Source organism: Mesocricetus auratus, unplaced genomic scaffold (genome assembly GCF_017639785.1).
Source record: "Mesocricetus auratus isolate SY011 unplaced genomic scaffold, BCM_Maur_2.0 Super-Scaffold_100008, whole genome shotgun sequence".
Taxonomy (NCBI): domain Eukaryota; kingdom Metazoa; phylum Chordata; class Mammalia; order Rodentia; family Cricetidae; genus Mesocricetus; species Mesocricetus auratus.
Genome location: NW_024429192.1, coordinates 63,791,996 through 63,809,862, shown reverse-complemented (window position 1 = coordinate 63,809,862; position 17,867 = coordinate 63,791,996).

The window sequence follows — 17,867 nt, the reverse complement described above, 5'->3', positions numbered from 1 at the left end:
TATCATAACTAAGGAAAACTATAATTATAACTATCTGTCTTCAACTCCATCAAAGACCACAGAAGGATAATATGTAAACACTAGGATTGACAGAGATATCTTACTGCCTGGACAGTCACCCAAAGTTCCTTCAGCCCATAGGACACAGTATGTCTGGAACACTTCTCAGCCAAGCAGGAAATTTCAAAACTGTCCATCTGCATTAGCAGTCTGTCAGTCATTTTTCTGTGTCCTGCAGAAAGTCTCGTAGACTCTTCCATGAAGCAGGAACTCTGTAAGACTGAGTTCAGCAGTCACTTTCCTGTGGGTCCTGCATGTCCAGATTATACAACAGTCAAGCAGTACAGGCAAGAGCAGTTTCTTGCCCAAATGGCTAATCTTGCCATGTTGAAAGCAAACTCCACAAAGAGTTTCTTCGATGCGCATCTTCCTCTCAGATGTAATTGGTGCTGCCAGGAGCAGACATTCCTCATTGTCAAGAAAAACCCTAAACCATTTTAAATGCCATTTTCTGAAGGTCTTTGAGAGGTTTAAAGACTGTTTGTATATCTCAAATATATTTCTGTATATCTAGAAAACCTAACTCACCTAACTATAAATTCTGACTATTATAAGTAACTATCTATAATCTGTATTCAATTATGCATTACGTTGTAAAATATCAGTATAAGCGCAATACTTAATCAAGAGGAGAAATATACACATCACAAAATTGACCTTGAATTTGTATCAATAAATGAAAAACAATACCCATACCATAATTCCCCTTTTTACCATTAAAAGAGATTGGCTGTGATCATTAATAAATTATAAACAGTCCCATTTAAAAGAAAACAAAGGTTTATAAACAAGATGGGAATTGGGACGTTGCTCATTCCAAACTGCTTCGTGCTGGAAGGGGGCGCTGTTCATACCATGGGGATCATGACAAAACTCAGAAACCTATATAATTCCTTATTTTCAGGGTCTGTGAAGCTCCATCATCTTAACTGTCTCCATTGTTGGAACACCTGGTCCACTGCTTCCGGGGGTCTTGGTTCATCAAACGAGCCCAAAAGAGAAAAGAGTTTTCTCTTGTGTGGTCCTACATGACTTCTCTCTGTCTCCCTGTCCCTGTCTCTCTCTTGTCTCTGTCTCTGTCTCTGTCTCTGTCTCTCTCTCTCTCTCCCTCCTCTGCTTCCTTATCTCCTAATTAAGAAACAAGAAACATGAGCTGTGGAAACTGCACATGAAAGACATGAGAGGGGCTGTTTAGCCAAATTCAGATCTGGAATAGAAGCACTAAAATATAACTTTTATTCTAGGCTCACTTATAGAAATATTGAAAATGAGTACTTATTCCTAAAAAGATCACTCACTTAGAAAGAAAAGAAGCATGTAATTGCTTTGTTTCATGTCACTCAGGGCTTCATCATACTTGGGAATAGAATGATTATATATTAATGACCAAGGCATTTCTCATTTCTGTATCTTGGACTTCTGATTCCTCAACATGATGGATTGATGCTGAAATTAGTTGGATACCATAGTTCTGACGGTTTGGTTCATTGAGTAATACTAAAACAATCCCTGCCCCCTTTACATATATACACTCACTAGCACTTCATTGTTAGTGTTTTGGGAAAGACATTTAAGAGGAATGAAGATTCTTCTCTATTGTGAGTCACAAGTATGCCTTCCCTATTAATTCCTGGGTTATTTTTTTAACAAATGTACCTTTTACTTGTAAAGCTGAGTAGCTGTTTTCTCTCACCTCCTGTAACCACTAGCTCCAACAATGAGCTTTGCATTCCGTGAAACCGGTTCATAGATCAAGTCTGGTACTGTAAGATTTTCCACATCATTTTACATCTCAGGGTCTAACGTTGGTGATTTATAAATTTGTTTAAACAGAATACATCTTTCTCTTCTTAACAGTGCCACTCCCCTCTGTCTTACCCATATAAATCCCTATCAACCTTTCTGCTGTGATGTATATATAGTTCATGTATTTCATGACACAAACTTCTGGAACCTGGTTTGAAATGACATAGTGTATTAGTAGCAGCATCTTTAGCGTCGGGAACTCTAGGTTCAACCCCTATCCATAAATGCTTTGCTATAAGACTGGGAAAAGGCACTGACTGTATAATCAAGGCAATTCACGTATGTTGCTCTATGAAGTGAAGCAAAATCAGTGTAACAGGGCTTCTGTGTAGGTGTCAAGATTTACCTGTTGAACCTAATCCAGAAGGCTGAAGATTTTGCACAGGAGAATAAGAGAAGTCGCAGCAGAGTCACTGCATGCACAAAAGTCAGTTAAAATGTTTTTTTCTCCTTTTTCCAAATATGTCAAGAATGTAATGTATGTAACACTGTAGACTATGCTTCTATAACATGCCATATACTTTCATGATTATATCTACCTGCATTTCTAACATAACTGTTGGAATGTCTACTCCATTTCTCCTCAGACAAGGGCTCTCAGAATGCTCCAAGTTCAGTTTAACTGATACCGAAACTATGTATTTTCCCCCCAGGCAAGTAGGATGTTCCACCTTATACATGTTTAATTAATAATATTTCTGATGTTGAAATATAAACTTCCTGATGTCTACTTTGCCTGCTGTTTCCCAGTTCAATTGAGAAGATAATATATCGGATCTCTAATTTGAGCACTTAGCATGGTGACTAGCATATAAGATTTTTTCACTAATGTTTCTGTGAATTAAATACTATGACAATTATCATTGAGAGCAACAGAAAGTCACCTTTTCTATTTCTTTCTTCTGCTTCCCTTTCATTATAGATGCCGTGTTATCAAAGGCACTGCTTCAGGCTTTTGTTCATCACTGTGTGAAATGAATTCCAATACTAGAATCCTGGGGCTCCCAATACTATATCCAGCACCAGTAAATTTGGTCCATGGTGTTACTTGAGGACAGATGATCCATTGCCATGCAAGAGTGGAAAAACATCCAACTGTGTCATGCCTGGCCTGGGTGCCTCCTCACATTAGGATGTCCATTCTGCTTTTTTTCATCTGTGGCAACAACTGATGCAGGACTCAGTTTAAGGCTCATCGGCAGATGTTCTGCTTGTGATCTTGCTATTAAATATCTCCAAATGACAAGACATTGAGCTGTGATAAGTACTTTCTACCTACAGTGTACCACAGAGCTTCTCAGGCTAATGACTTGAAGCCACAATAATTAAACCTGTCTGTTATTTCAAAGTCCAGATTGCACTAGCAAAGTGAAATAGAGAACTGTGTTGGTGCAGGTCAGGAGAAAATGAAGAGATAAGTTCTATGTGCCTTGTATCTTATTGTCCTCTATGAGCATAAAACTCCTTTCAAGACACTATCTTTTGGCCTCTCTCCATGCTCTCAGCCAGTGCTGAGGTCTGGAGCTTTCTGATTCCCTCAATGACCTTGTAGCTCTTCTCAACTCTGGCACACATCCACCACAAAATTTACTGAGAGTCCTGGCATGTCACTTTCATACTAATAGTTGACCTGTTTTAGTTTGTTTTACTCTGTATTGGGAGCTTTGCAATATCTAGCCTCAACCCACTAACCGAAATGTATTTACCCCTGTGTTTATATATACACTCAATATTCAATTCAACTAAAAGATAGACGATATAATAACTCCTTTTGCATCAATGTGAACACGTTCAACCTGTTATTATGGTCTGGGAAAATCAATTCATCTCTTATGTCCATTTTCTTTTCTTTCCTTCCTTCTCTACCTTCCTTTTCTTCTTTTCCTCCTCCTCCTCCTTCCTATTTTGAGATATGGTTTCACTGTATAACAGCCCTGACAGTCCTGGAACTCACTTTGTAAACTAGGCTGTCCTCAAACTCACAGAAAGTTACCTGCCACTGCATCCTGAGTGCTGAGATTAAAGATGTGTAGCCACTTTGCCTGGCATATATCTGTTTTCCAGGTGACTTTCAAATGCCATTTCTCTTAAAAAGAGTTCTTTCTTCTCTTTAATATTACATGGTATTCTACTGGATTTATAATAAGTCATTCATTCAACAACATTAACTGCAATCTACTCTGTGCTCAGGGCTCTTATAAAAGTCATGGCTATGAATGCACAAAGCAGAACAGTTAGCTCTTCTACTTAAACTTACATTCTAGTGGCAAGACTTAAAGAAATAAAAGGAAGATGTGGTAATAGAGAGGACTGAGGAAATGATTCATTGGCGAAGTGTTTGCCACACAGTCATGAAAAATCGAGTTCAAATGCTTAGAACCCATGTCAGCCTGGATGTGACAGCATATGTCTATGCTCCCAGTATTCCTAGAGTAATATGGGAAGCAGAGATAGGAGAATTCGTAGAAACTCAGGCAACAACTTCCTTGGTATAAGCTGTGGAAAATGGGCCTATCTCAAAAAAGGTAAAGATGAGGATAGCCACCCGAGTTTGCCTCTGACATCCACATACGTGCTATGCCACATGGGCATCTGCACTCTCACACATGAATATACAAGCACACATACCCTACACAAATGACACACAATGATTTTTTTAAAGACATCACAGAATATGTCACATAAAAGAAGTAGATAAACCACACAAATGGGATGGCGTAATAAGACAAGTTTTGGATTTTGAATCGTGTTCACGGATGGTTGCTCTAAAAAAAACAAAGATAAAACGAGAGATTGGACAGACTTAATAGTCAGTATAAAACCCCCAAGAAATCAAAGTAAGATCCAAGGGTCCTGTATTTGGAATACAATAGACAAGTGAAAAAATACACCATGAAGTGAAAAAATATGCCATGAAGCTCAGATACTGAGGAGAGACACCCTAATTAATTCTTTATAAGATGTTATAATAGTGCTATCTTTGTTTCTAGTTAAATAGAGTATGTATCATACATAGTCCCTGATGCAGGAAATACAAAACATGGAAACTGGAAATTTTGAGGCTAGTTTAAAGCAGGCTTGATGTACCTCTTTAGTCCCAGCACTTGGGAGGATCTCTGTGAATTTGAACTTAGTATGTGTTGTGTAGTGATTTCCAGGCCAGCTAGAGTTACATAGGGAGACCTTGTATCTTAGTTAGGGTTTGTACTGTTGTGAAGAGATAACATGATTATGGAAACTCTGAAAAATGAAAGCATTTTACTGGATCTGGCTTACAGCTTCAGAGGTTTGAAACCTCTTGGATGGATCAAAGCAGAAGGACATCTTGCTCTTTATATTTTAGCAAGACAGCCCTGCCTAGTTTTTTTATTTATTTTTTACATTCCAATCCCAGTTCCCCCTCCCTTCTCTCCTCCACTCTGCCCACTCTCTCCCACCTCCCATCTGCTCCTTGGAGAGGGTAAAGCCTCTCATAGGAAGTCTACTAAGTCTGCCCCATCATCTCATTGAGGCAGGTCCAAGGCACCTACACACCGTGTGTCTAGGCTGGGGAAGGTATCTCTCCATAAAGAATACCTCTGCCTGTTTTGAAGACAATGAAGTTAGGGCTAGAATAATAACATTGAGTCATTGCCTTAATAAAGAAAATGTGAGATGGTGGAGATTTGGAGTGCAGTCTCTCAAGGGGGTAGAGAGATGTGCCTGCAGTTGGATGTGCCTGAAAGCTCGAGCTGTGAATGTTAACTGACATGATCTTCTTCCAGATAAGATGAGTAATCTGAAAGCAGAAGAGGAAGGAACTAGGATGAAGCCATTCTTTCAGCCTGAGCAAGTGAAAAGAATTATGTTTTTGGTTGTTGTTATGCCTTTTTGTAGTTATGGTTTTGTATTTGTTGTTATTGCTGTTGATTTGTTTTATACAGACAGGGTTTCTCTGTGTAGCTTTGGATACTGTACTAGAACTGTTTCAGTAGATCAGGCAGGTCTCAAATTTACAGAGATCCACTGGCCTTTGCTTCTCGAGTGCTGGGATTAAAGGCATGTACCACCACCACCACCCAGCCAAGAATTATGGTTTTGATAGGGAAGAGATTTCAGAATTCAGGGCTTGGTTGCTGGTTCTGGATTTGTTTGCTTTAAGTTTAAGGTGCTTGGATTTTAAGATGATGTTGTTTTAGAGACAGTTTACTGATGCGAAATACAACATTTAATAGAAATGTTTTAAAGGGATATATTCATACTTAATTCATCATAAATTACTAGAAAACCACTAATTAAAACTGGGTAGTGGATGAGAGATTGGATAAATGTGTTTGTCGGGGGCATGGAAGGTTGAGAGGGAGAGGAAACTGGGATTGATATGTAAAATAAGATTGTGTGTAATTTAAACATAATTTATATATAAAAAAGAAAGAAATGAAAAAATGCCCCCAAAAGTACTACTGGAGCATCAAATTTATGGAGATAAAGAGAATGAGAATAATCTAATAAGAGTATGGAAGGAGAAAATCCTTAGCAATGTAGAATCCTGGAAGTAAACTAAGTGAAGGGAGCGATCAATATGCTAGACACAAGGTCTGGATCAAGCTAAGTTCTCTGCTGTGATCTGATCATTGGTTTGATCATTAGAGAATCTACTGTCAAATTATAAAAAAAGAAGAGTTTTGCAGTGTGATGGGCACCAGTTCCTCAGGAGAGTGTCTTCAAGATCACAGAGAAAGGGATGAGGTTCTAAGAAATTTGAAGTAATGTGGGTAGAAAGGGAACAGGAAAATAAGGTGGTAGAGGAGAGGCAAAGGGGAATCAAGAAGTATTTTGTCACTTTTTTCCTATCCTGCTGGGGGCCAGAAGACTCCAATTCTAAAATGTAATCTGTGTTTGTTATGAAAGCATTTACCACACTCATGTGCCTCCTTTTAGGGTTGTGCACATACAGGAAGTTAGACAGAAAGAGAAAATTTTAAGGTGCAGGATTGGAAAGAGAAAATGGATGAGGAAATGACCCAGGGTGAGAGGAATCCAATGTACTAGTTAGGAGAGTATGTTTAAATACCACCCAGTTGAAAGGAATGAGAATCATGGTAGAAGATTGTACGGAGGAATCTTAGGTACCTGTGTCACTGACCACGCCTGTAGGCATGGCTACAGGTGCATACGGATGTGGGAAATAAAGAGCTGTGCAGAGGAGATGCTCACTCTCTTTTCAGGGTTCCAGTACGGTCTCAGAAACCGCTGGATTCTCTTATACTCACAATAAATAGTCACCAGTATCCTTCATTAAGTGTGAGATAACATTTGGTGTCAGAAGTGATATCTGATACAGATGAAGGATATGAAGGGAATGAAAGAAGTCATTGTTTCTTATGATTTTCATTTGCCCTATGTCAGAGAGCTCAAGAACTCATGGGCAAATGCAAATGGAGTGACCCCTAAGGATTGAAGTCAGTTGGCCTCAGCGGTGGTGGAAAATTCATCTCAAAAACAATGGAAAGCTTTATGTAGGGAAGAAGCAAAAGCCCTCAAGCTTCAAGGCTTAAAGAAAGTTTATGAAGCTCCCCAAGATAAGATCCTCAGCGAGGGTGCTTATACTGACACACAAGCTCAGGCTGTGTATGCTGAACACATCTTGTCTTTATGCTGTATAGCTGCTCTTAATGATTTGGATAAGTTTCTTGAACCAGGAGAGAAGATAAACAATATCCCAAAATGGTACAGTGACTGAGAGAAAGGTTCACTGAATTTTTAGAAAGATTGTACAGACCAATAGAATTACAGGCAACTAATGCAGATTCTAGGCAAATACTTACAGAAACTCTAGTTGATAAGAATGCAAATGGTACTGTTGCCATTAAAATTCAGATCAACACCAATGGAGGAATGGGTCCTATATACAACTAACCTCGTATATAAAAATTAATATACAGAAACTTGGGTAGGAGAAGCAATTTCTAAAGGTTTGAAGAGGCACCAAGATGCCAAATGCCATAATCCATGAGGATATAGAAATTTGAGTAGAAGATGCAATCTTCAGAGGTATAAAAACACATGGAAATATCAGATGTTTCTACTTTGGTATAATAGGACATCAAATTAGAAATTGTAGGGGTCTTGATCAGTCCCATGCTTGATTCCCAGGCATCACCCTGGAATTCAAGAGTTAACCCTTGTCAGGTAAGCTGTTTCTGGGGGTTAAACCAGCCCAGTCTTAATCCCTTTGGTCATCAGTCCTCCCTCTCTGTTACTGACCTGAATGGGGGTGTCAGTGAGGAGGCCTAGGTAATCTATTGAGCCTTGGACAGTAGATCAGTATTTATCCCGAGTATACAAATGGACTTTGGACTCCCATCCAACAATTCAAGATGCACTCTCACCCTGAACTCTTGGGGAAGGGTCTAGGCCCTGCCCTGGATGAAATGACAGACTATGGACACCCCCAAGAAGGGCCTCACCCTCCCTAGGGAAATGAGGGGATATTGTGGGGGGTTGGGGGAGGGCACAGGAGGAGGGGAGGGAAACAGAGAGGGACCTGGAATGGATTTATGAAACAACCTTGTTTCTAATCTAAATTTAAATTTAAAAATAAATAATAAAAAAGAAATAATAATAATAATAAAAAGAACCAGGCGGTGGTGGCGCATGCCTTTAATCCCAGCACTCGGGAGGCAGGGGCAGGCGGATCTCTGTGAGTTCGAGGCTGGGCTGGACCGACAGCCTCCAAAACAATACAGAGAAACCCTGTCTCGTAAAAACAACAAAAAAATAATAATAAAAAGAAATTTTAGGAAAAGCATTCCTAGAAATAATGTTCCTCTTAGGAATGACTCAAACATAAGGGCTCAGCTTTCTGGGTAATGTAGGAGATGTAGCAATGGCTGACACTGGACCAATGAATGTATGTAGGTTAACCACAGACAAACAAGGAAACCCTTTAAGATCAGGAAACTCAGTGGGGGTACTCTCGAAGGCCTCCATGTAAAGTGGTCTGGTCATTTGTAGTCACTGTGGAGGACAATCTCTCCCAGGACAATTAGAAGATCCACTGCCTATTGTAAAGAATAATACTGCTCTGAATGATAGATTATCTACTCAGGATGAATCAAATGCAACTGGAGGAAACAAAAAACTTATATTTTGCAAACTTTTATACAGGATCACAGACCCAAACTAGCAATTAGGGTAAATAAGGAGTTGATCAGCCTTTTTTACACTAGAGATGATGTCACAATCATAACTCAGACATTCTGACCTTCAAGATTGTCCCTACAAGAGGTAAATCTTCAATTCTTAGTGACTATAGCCTTATCTCAAGTAAAACAAAGTATGAGATGGGATCAGAAGAACAAAGAGGAAAACTAAGGCCATATGTCACAGACATCACTATAAATCTCTGAGGCCATGATCTTTTACAGCAATGGAGTACCCAGATTAACGTTCCTCCTGTATCAGATATGAATCAGAAACAAGTTCTTGATGGGAGAAAATATTGTAAGGCACTACAGAAAACATGTCAATCATACAGGCTATACAGAAACACAATACAAGTGCCAAACCAACAGAGGAACCAAAAGTCCTACCCTTAAAAATGCTAACAGATAAACCTGTCTGGTTAGGGCAATGGGCTATGACCTCTGAGAAGCTAGAGGCTTTAGAAAAGCTGGTTCACAAACAGCTAAATGCTAAACATTTTGAACAATCTGCCATTTCATAGAATTCTCCTGTATCTGTTATCAAAAAAAATCTGGTGAATGGAGGATGCTCACAGATCTGAAAGCCATCAATAAAGTAATTCACCCTATGGGCTCGATACTTAGAGGATGACCTATTATAGTCATTAATCTAAAAGACTGCTTCTTCACTATACCTTTGCAAGAAAAATAAAGGGAAAAATTTGCTTTCACAGTACCTACCTATAACAATTCTCAACCAGTTAGGAGACTTTAAGGGAAGGTTTTACCACATGGAATGTCAAATAGTCCTACTCTGTGCCAGTATTTTGTGCAAAAACATTTGGAAATAATTCACAATTTCCACAATCCATAATTTATCATTATATAGATGATATACTGTTGGTTGATTCGAAGGAAGCAATGTTAGAAATGATGTTTGAGGCCCTAAAGAAAATTTTACCTGGCTGGGGATTACAGATTGCCTCTGAAAAAATACAAAGGGGAGATTCTATTAATTATTTAGGTTATAAAATAGATCTACAAAAAATTAGACCACAAAAAGTACAGATCAGGAGAGATTGCTACCAGACTCTTAATGATCTTCAAAAACTACTAGGACAGATTTCTCAACTACAGACAATTTTTGGAGTAGAACGGCATGATTTAAAACACCTAAAAATGCCCCTAAAAGGAGACAAAGACTTAAATAGTCCATGAATATTATCATCTGAGGCTGACAAAGAATTAGAATGGGAGAAATGAGAATACTAAAAGTTCATGTGGACCAAAACTAGACTGTATTCTCGTCATTTTACCATCTAGAGAATATGCCTCAGGGATTTGATGCAGAGGGAAAATATCATATGAAAATGGGTATTTCTGCCATGTAAACAGAATAAAAAACTGAAGAGATATATAGAAATTATCTCTGATTTGATTTTAAAAGGTAAATTAAGGCTTTGTCAACTAACTGGAAAGGAACCAACAGAAAGTGTAGTACCTACCTTTAATTAATGAATAAATTTCTTCCTTATGGAAGGATAATGAATATTGGCAAAAGGCTTGCAGTAACTTCTTTGGGAAAGATTAATAACTATTATGTCAAAACAGAGAGAATCAAATTCATAAAGAAAAAAATTCAAATATTTCCAAGTATTGTAAGAAAAACGCCAATCTTTGGAGTTCCTACATTCTATACTGATGCAAACAAATCAGGAAATATAGGTAAAGTAGTTCAAAGCCCTTACAACTCTGTATGAAAGGCAGAGTTTTACGCCATTCTCATGGTACTTATGGATTTTACAGAGCCTCTCAATATGGTTACTGACTCTCAATATGCAGAAAGAGTCATTCTACACATTGAGACTGCTGAATTTATTCCTGATGATATGGAATTAGCTTCATTGTTTATATAATTACAGGAAACTATCCAGAATAGAACTCATCCTAATATGTTACACACATCAGATCCCATATGGGTCTGCCAGGTCCTCTAGCACAAAGTAATGATGAGATTTATTAATAAGAAGTGTGCTTGAAGCTTCAGAATTTCATTTAAAAACCCACCATTTTAATAGCAAGAAAAACAAAGGTTTTTTTTTCTATCACTTGGCAATAAGCCAAGGAAATCATAAGAAACTGTTCTACCTGTTTTTTCTATAATCAAACTCTGTTACTACCAGGTAGTAATCCCAAAGGTATTCACAGAAATCAAATTTGGAAAATGAATGTGTTTCACTTTCCAGAATTTGGAAATTTAAAATATGTGCACCATACAAGAGACACATTTTCAGGGTTTCAATGGGCTACTGTTCTTAGCTCTGTAAAGGCTGATTCTGTTATCACACACCTCTTAGGGGTCATGGTCATTAGGAGTATACGTGCATAAATAAGAACTAGCGTATGTCTCCAGCATATTGGAACAGTTTTCCAAATATTATAACATAAGGCACATACCTGGTATACCATAAAATCCCACAGGATAAGCAGTGGTTGAGAGATCTACTGAACTTTAAAAGAAATGCTCCAAAAACAACCAAGGGGAACAAAGACACCCAAAAACAGATTACATAATTCTTTATTAACATTAAAATTTCTTAATGCTAATTAAAAAGGACAAACAGCTACAGAAAGACACTGGACTATAGAAAAACTTGTGATCTAAATCAGCCATTATATTTCAAGTTTCTGTATTATATCATGAACTAATTGATGTAAGACAGAAGAAAACAAAATCTAGGGACTGTCATTTGTCTATACTCGGTTCTTTCTCTGAAAGTCTAATTTCCCTCATTTATTATCTTCTTTATTGTTGCCTTTCCTAGTATGCATACCTATAAAAGTTGAATTTTCTTTGTTGACATGAAAGTTCAAGTCCTTCAAAGAGAACAAAGAATTCCCCAACAGCAATCTCTGAACTCTCTGGAAAGAAAATGGGGCCCCACTTCATCGATTCCCCCTGACCTAATTTGATGCATTAGAACTGACACTTACCACTCTAAAATTGGTTTGGGACTACATCTCTCTAGACAACTCCAGACTAGATAACTGATACAGTGCACCTTCTTATTACACTCTGGCCAGAGCCTCAGACAAGAACTTCAATCAAGATAAGAACTTCAATCAAGAACTTCACTCAAGCATCTCCACCAAACAGAGACTGGGTACAAATGTTGTAACTAGTCTACATTGAGACCTTCACTACACCAACATTTTATTCCTACAGGATCTCATGAGGTTATCATCATCCTATTTCAGTAGGAAGTAGTTCTGAGAATACTATGCCCCCTTTCCCTACTGTTGACATTACAGGATAATTTACACCTGTTAGAGTTAGTTTTCAATTGTTTAGGTTTGGGATTGGAAGAAGGTGGTCAGACTTGTACATCTCTTTCAGATAAGTTTAAGTTTAGATGGGATAGATATGTTTAGGATGGGATATAGGTAGATTATTATATCTTCTGGTGATTTATAATTTGTTTTATTTCAATTCATCATACTGTGTAAAGTCTTCTTTCTATGCATAAATATCCTTATCATCTTCTATGTATACTTGCTTTATATATGTTTGAGACATTTTGTATATTGACACAATTTAGTTTTGTTTCAAGACTAAATCTTCTCTTTAGACTAAAAGAGGAATTGTAGAGAGAAATCTTAGGCACCTGTGCCACTGATCATGCTTTGGGCATGGCTACAGGTGCATATGAATGTGGGAAATAAAGGGCTATGCAAGGGAGACACTCAGTCTCTTTTCAGAGTTCCAGTAGGGTCTTGGAATCCACTGAGACCAACCTGGTTTGCTGGTTTCTCTTATAAGTACCTACTCACAGAAGGTGAGTAGACATTATGTTTAGAATCTGAGATCAAAATCTTTGTCTTAGTTAGGGCTTTTTATTGCTGTGAAGAGATACCATGCCCACAGCAACTCTTTTTTTAAAATAATTTATTTATTTTTATTTTATGTGCATTGATGTTTTGCCTACATATCTGTCTGTGTGAGGATGCCAGATCTGCTGGAACTGGAGTTACAGACAGCTGTGAGCCACCAGCCACCATGCTGGGAATTGAACTCAGGTACTCTGGAAGAGCAACCAGTGTTCTTAACCACTGAGCCATCTTTCCAGCTCCCACAGCAACTCTTTTAAGAAAAAAACATTCCGTTAGGTTAGTTTATGGTTTCAGAGGATTAGCCCATTATCATCATGATGGGACGTGGAAGTGTGCAGGCAGACACAGTGCTAGAGAAGGAGCTGAGAAGTCTAGGTCTTGATCTGAAGGCAACAGGAAGTCAGCTGAGACCCTGGTGACTTGAACATATATGATACCTCATATCCTGCCTCCACAGTTACATACTTCCTCCAAGAAGACCATGCATACTCCAACAAAGCCACACTTCCAACAAGTGCCACCTCTTATGAGCTTATGGGAAAATTACATTAAAACAACCACAGTCTTCTAGTTTCTTTTTTTTCTGTTGATCTCTAAATTTTGAAACAATGTAATGAGGCTATAGTGAGAGCAAGAAAGGAAATGATGGTTGTTAGATTCTAGACAGAGAACCATGTAAAGAAAGTAATTTAAATAGCTTGGTGAGTCAATAGCCTAGAGTAATATGGCAAGATTTAGAATGAGCAGTAAGAATCTACAGAGACTTTTGGTCATGAAATTTATAATAGCAATCAATATAGTTATTTGTTTGTCTTTGTCATGTGGGTTGTACCCAAGGTGAATGGGTGAAAAATGGATTATTAAATGGGAATAAAAATGCATGCCAAATTATGATTGTGTTGACTGGCTATTGGATTTAAGCCACATAACTCTTGAAGCTAGTACATTAGGAATAGAGAAAGGTTCTAATTAAAATAATTCAATGATCATGTTACAAGAAATTGAATGTATTGTTTTGGTTGGGAGTAAGGTCAGAAAATAATGAAGTATAGAACATGTGTGAATTTATAGTGCTGATTATTATAGGCTTGGGTTCATGTGTGATTACTAATGAAATTAGTTTGATTGATTCCCACAGAAATATGGTGGCAGACTCGGTCATGTTGGGAGAGTCTATAAGGAATGGGTTTAAGTATTTTAGGTCTGACTGAAGAACACCTTTTTTTGTCATAGTTGATGAAATACGGACATAGCAGGATGGGATTATGGGATTAGTTACAATATTCTTTAAGTAGAAAAGCATGATGAGGCTGTCTGTAGAAGAAATATTTGAAGCCTAGTGGTTACCACATGTAGTTGTAGGGCTATCTCATGAGCCAATGTAATGCTACTGTGGGAGATAAGAATGCTATTCTTTGCTTCCTTTCCCGCATTGAATGATTGATTTTCATGTTCTACATTCTCTTGCAACAGTTCCTTAAATCATATTCTTTGCCTTCTTGTTAAGGTCTCCATACAATCCAATGTCACATGCAGAAGACACTTCATAAAACATTTTGATATAAAAATTAAGCTCTTCGAACTTATTATTGATTATCAACAATTCTATTCCACTTGAACTTTTGGGACACATATAAATATGTTTAAAGGCTTATCTTGAGGTCCCAGAGGCTTGAGTGTCCTACCCATTTAGAAGTGATACTGCATAGAGAGTCATGAAACCTGACTACAAAAAACAATCTGTTTTCACTTCTACAAATTATTATAACGCCAGTCATCTCTATGTATTGATGCACTCTTTGCCTCTACTGTTCACTGCTTTTTATCATATAAACTTCCACTCAGCAATTGATGCTGAACAAAATCATCACATTCTTGACAAAACATGACAACAGACATTTGTAGCCCAATACCAATTCCCCCTGTCTCACAATAATAACAGTCTAAATCATTAGGGAATCTAGTTCTTCCTGTTCTTTATCCTTGTTTGCTGGGTAGATGAGACTCAGAAGACAGCAGACTTAAGATCATGCTGTAAGTAGGATGCTGCTGGCTACAATAATTAGTTAACAGAAGGCAAGTCATCCAAACTACTCCAAACAAATTCTGCTAGGTCTACTTCTTGCCAGTTACATGAAGAAAACTGTATTACCATGACATTTCTAGGAGAATAGGAACTTCTAAGTCATTCTTCACTATCTAGCCAGGCACCATCTAAATTAAGCCACCTTTTGGGAAAAACAAAATATGAACAGGATGGTTTGAAGTCTTTTGCTGAGTTGTTTCACTAAGAATTGTCTAAAGCAACTTCTATCTCTAGCACTCTCAATCACATACATCAGTCAAGTTTTTATTTTCCTGAAAGCAAAAAGAATGGGTATCTTCATTTGTAAATAATTGGCCATAATTAACATAATAATTTTAATATGTTATAAATCAGAAGTCCTGAGTCAATTAATCAAAACCCAAGATATGGAGAGTTTTTGACCTTGTAGGACCTGTTTATAGGAACATTAAATGTCTTTGACAGTGGGAACAAAAGACCTTGTCTAGGGGTGTGCTCCTCTGCTATAGTCTTCTCTTTATGCTTCTCATGTGATGGATAACTGCAGTCAGGCCATTAATATAGAGATAATTAACCAAAGATAATTAAAGGGAAATGATTCTTTCTTTTGAAAGCTGTGCGAAGTCTACAATTAAAGATTCATTCAATTATGACAGTGCCCATATTCAACACAAGTCACATAGTCTTAAAATGAAACCTGCCCTTGAAAGAAACAGAGTAAAGTTTAAAAATCAAAATATGTCAAAGGACTTCTGCTTCCTGTTACATCCCATTAAATCAAATTCTCTGAGCAAGAGCTTTCAGTTTATTTCATTCAAGAATTTCAATCTTTTATTCAAAACTATAAGTTGATAAATTAATTAACAAACATTAATTTAGAAACAACTCAGACTATAACAGTGAATGGTTACAAAGAGACCCAGAGAACACATCTCTTACTGTTCCAATATACTTGTAATATACTTCAAAGCTTTGAAAGCCAGATCAAAGACTTATTCTGTTAGTTGACTGGGGGAGACACATTATCTTTTGAAGAATTACCAGAGAAGAAAGGAGAGAGGCACAAGAAGCCTTCACTTGTGTAGGATGGCAGTCCTTCCTACAGTGTGTCTGTAATAAGTGGCATCATTTTGTTTCACATCCCTTGATTTGGAAAAAGTAGGCTAGATATTTTGTTCAGAGAACTGGAGAATTGTATGAAGCGGGTCAAAGGCAACAAGTTCAATTCAAGGTGGACAGTGACTTGCCTCTTAAGAGTGTGTGTGATTGCTTACATAAGACCTCAATGAAAAAGGTCTCAGCACTGAACTAATTAATTATGTTTTTTAAGATTTACTTTTTCTTATTTGTATATTTTTATATTTTAATTAAAATATAATTACATCATTTCCCCCCTTCCCTTTCCTCCTTTCATCCCTTCCCAAGTCCTCTCGCTCCAACTATTTTCATATACCCTCAAGTCTCAAATTGATAGCCTCTTTTTCTTTATCTTTGCTATATATGTTCACATATATGTGTATGTATGTTTACGTGTATGCATGCATAATTATGCACAGACAGAAATAGAACCTTCAGAATCCATTTTTGTTGTTTGGATATATATATGTTCAGCAATGAGGGACCTCATCTTTGGGAAAGGCTAATCCTTTCTTTCTAAGAAGTCATTAGTTTCCTGTAGTTCTTTGTTTAGGGTGGGACCTTGCTGTGAGAAGTCCTCCCTTCCACATTAGCATATCTGTTGATCCAGTCTTGTTTATGCAGCTATTTCTAGGAGAGACTGCTTCAGAGTAGAAGTCCTGCTACTCTGGATCTTTCAATATTTCCATCTGGTTCTTCAGCAATGTTCCTTGAGCCATAGATGCAGGAGATGTGATGTGATTTGTGTCCATTGGGGTTGAGCTCTCTACAGTTCAGGAATCTCTGCATTGTATCCAGTTGTGGATTTCTTGGATGATGCCCATTTGCGGTAAAGAGAAGTTTCCTTGGTGAGGAGTGTTGGGATGACATTAGCCAGCAAACATGGTTCTCAAACCCACATGAACATTCTGATTGCATATATAATGTTCATTATCTGCATATTTGATGCCTGAAGATGTAAGAAGAGGGTGTCAGATCCCCTGAAATTGGAGTGACAGAGGGTTGTGAGCTGTCATGTGGGTTCTGGGAACTGAATTAGGGTCCTCTGCAAGAGCAGCTAGTGCTCTTAACCATCTTTCCCATTCCTCAATTAGCTATGCTTGAGAATAATCTGCCTTTAAGAATGAACTCTTCCAACTACATGGTTCTTTTCTATCTCTCTGATCTTGAAACTTCCTGTAAAGAAATGTAGGGGTGCCTGTAGGAACTGGCTGAAGAGAGGCAAAAGAAAAATGGCAAGGTCTACTACACTCCAATACTTGAAACCATTAATCATCTCAAAATGGCAACAGGTCAGAGAGCTGTTGCCACTTCATAGGTGAGGAAAAGTAGAGCCTGGAAAAATACTAACTTATTTAAAAATCAAACAACCATCAAAAGCTAGATAAATCTCCACCCAGTGTCTGAATCCTCCCCACAAATCAGTCCATCTCATTATTGCAAGCCAAAATGGTTCTTATGTGGTTGTCTACATTTTGACAATGATGACATATTGTGATGTTATCAGGAATTGTTTCACAATTACTAAGCCTACTATTTTGCCTTTGTTTACTATAATAAGACAACCTAAATTGTCTTATGAGATAAAATATAGTTTTTGCTTGCTGCTATGGCAAAAGCAATAAATCACATTCATATACCATTTTACAATTTCAAAATATTTCCACACTTTATGCTTCCTTTTATTTCCATTTTTATATAACAATGTGTGAAGTAAGCAGAGCCAATATTATCCTCACTGT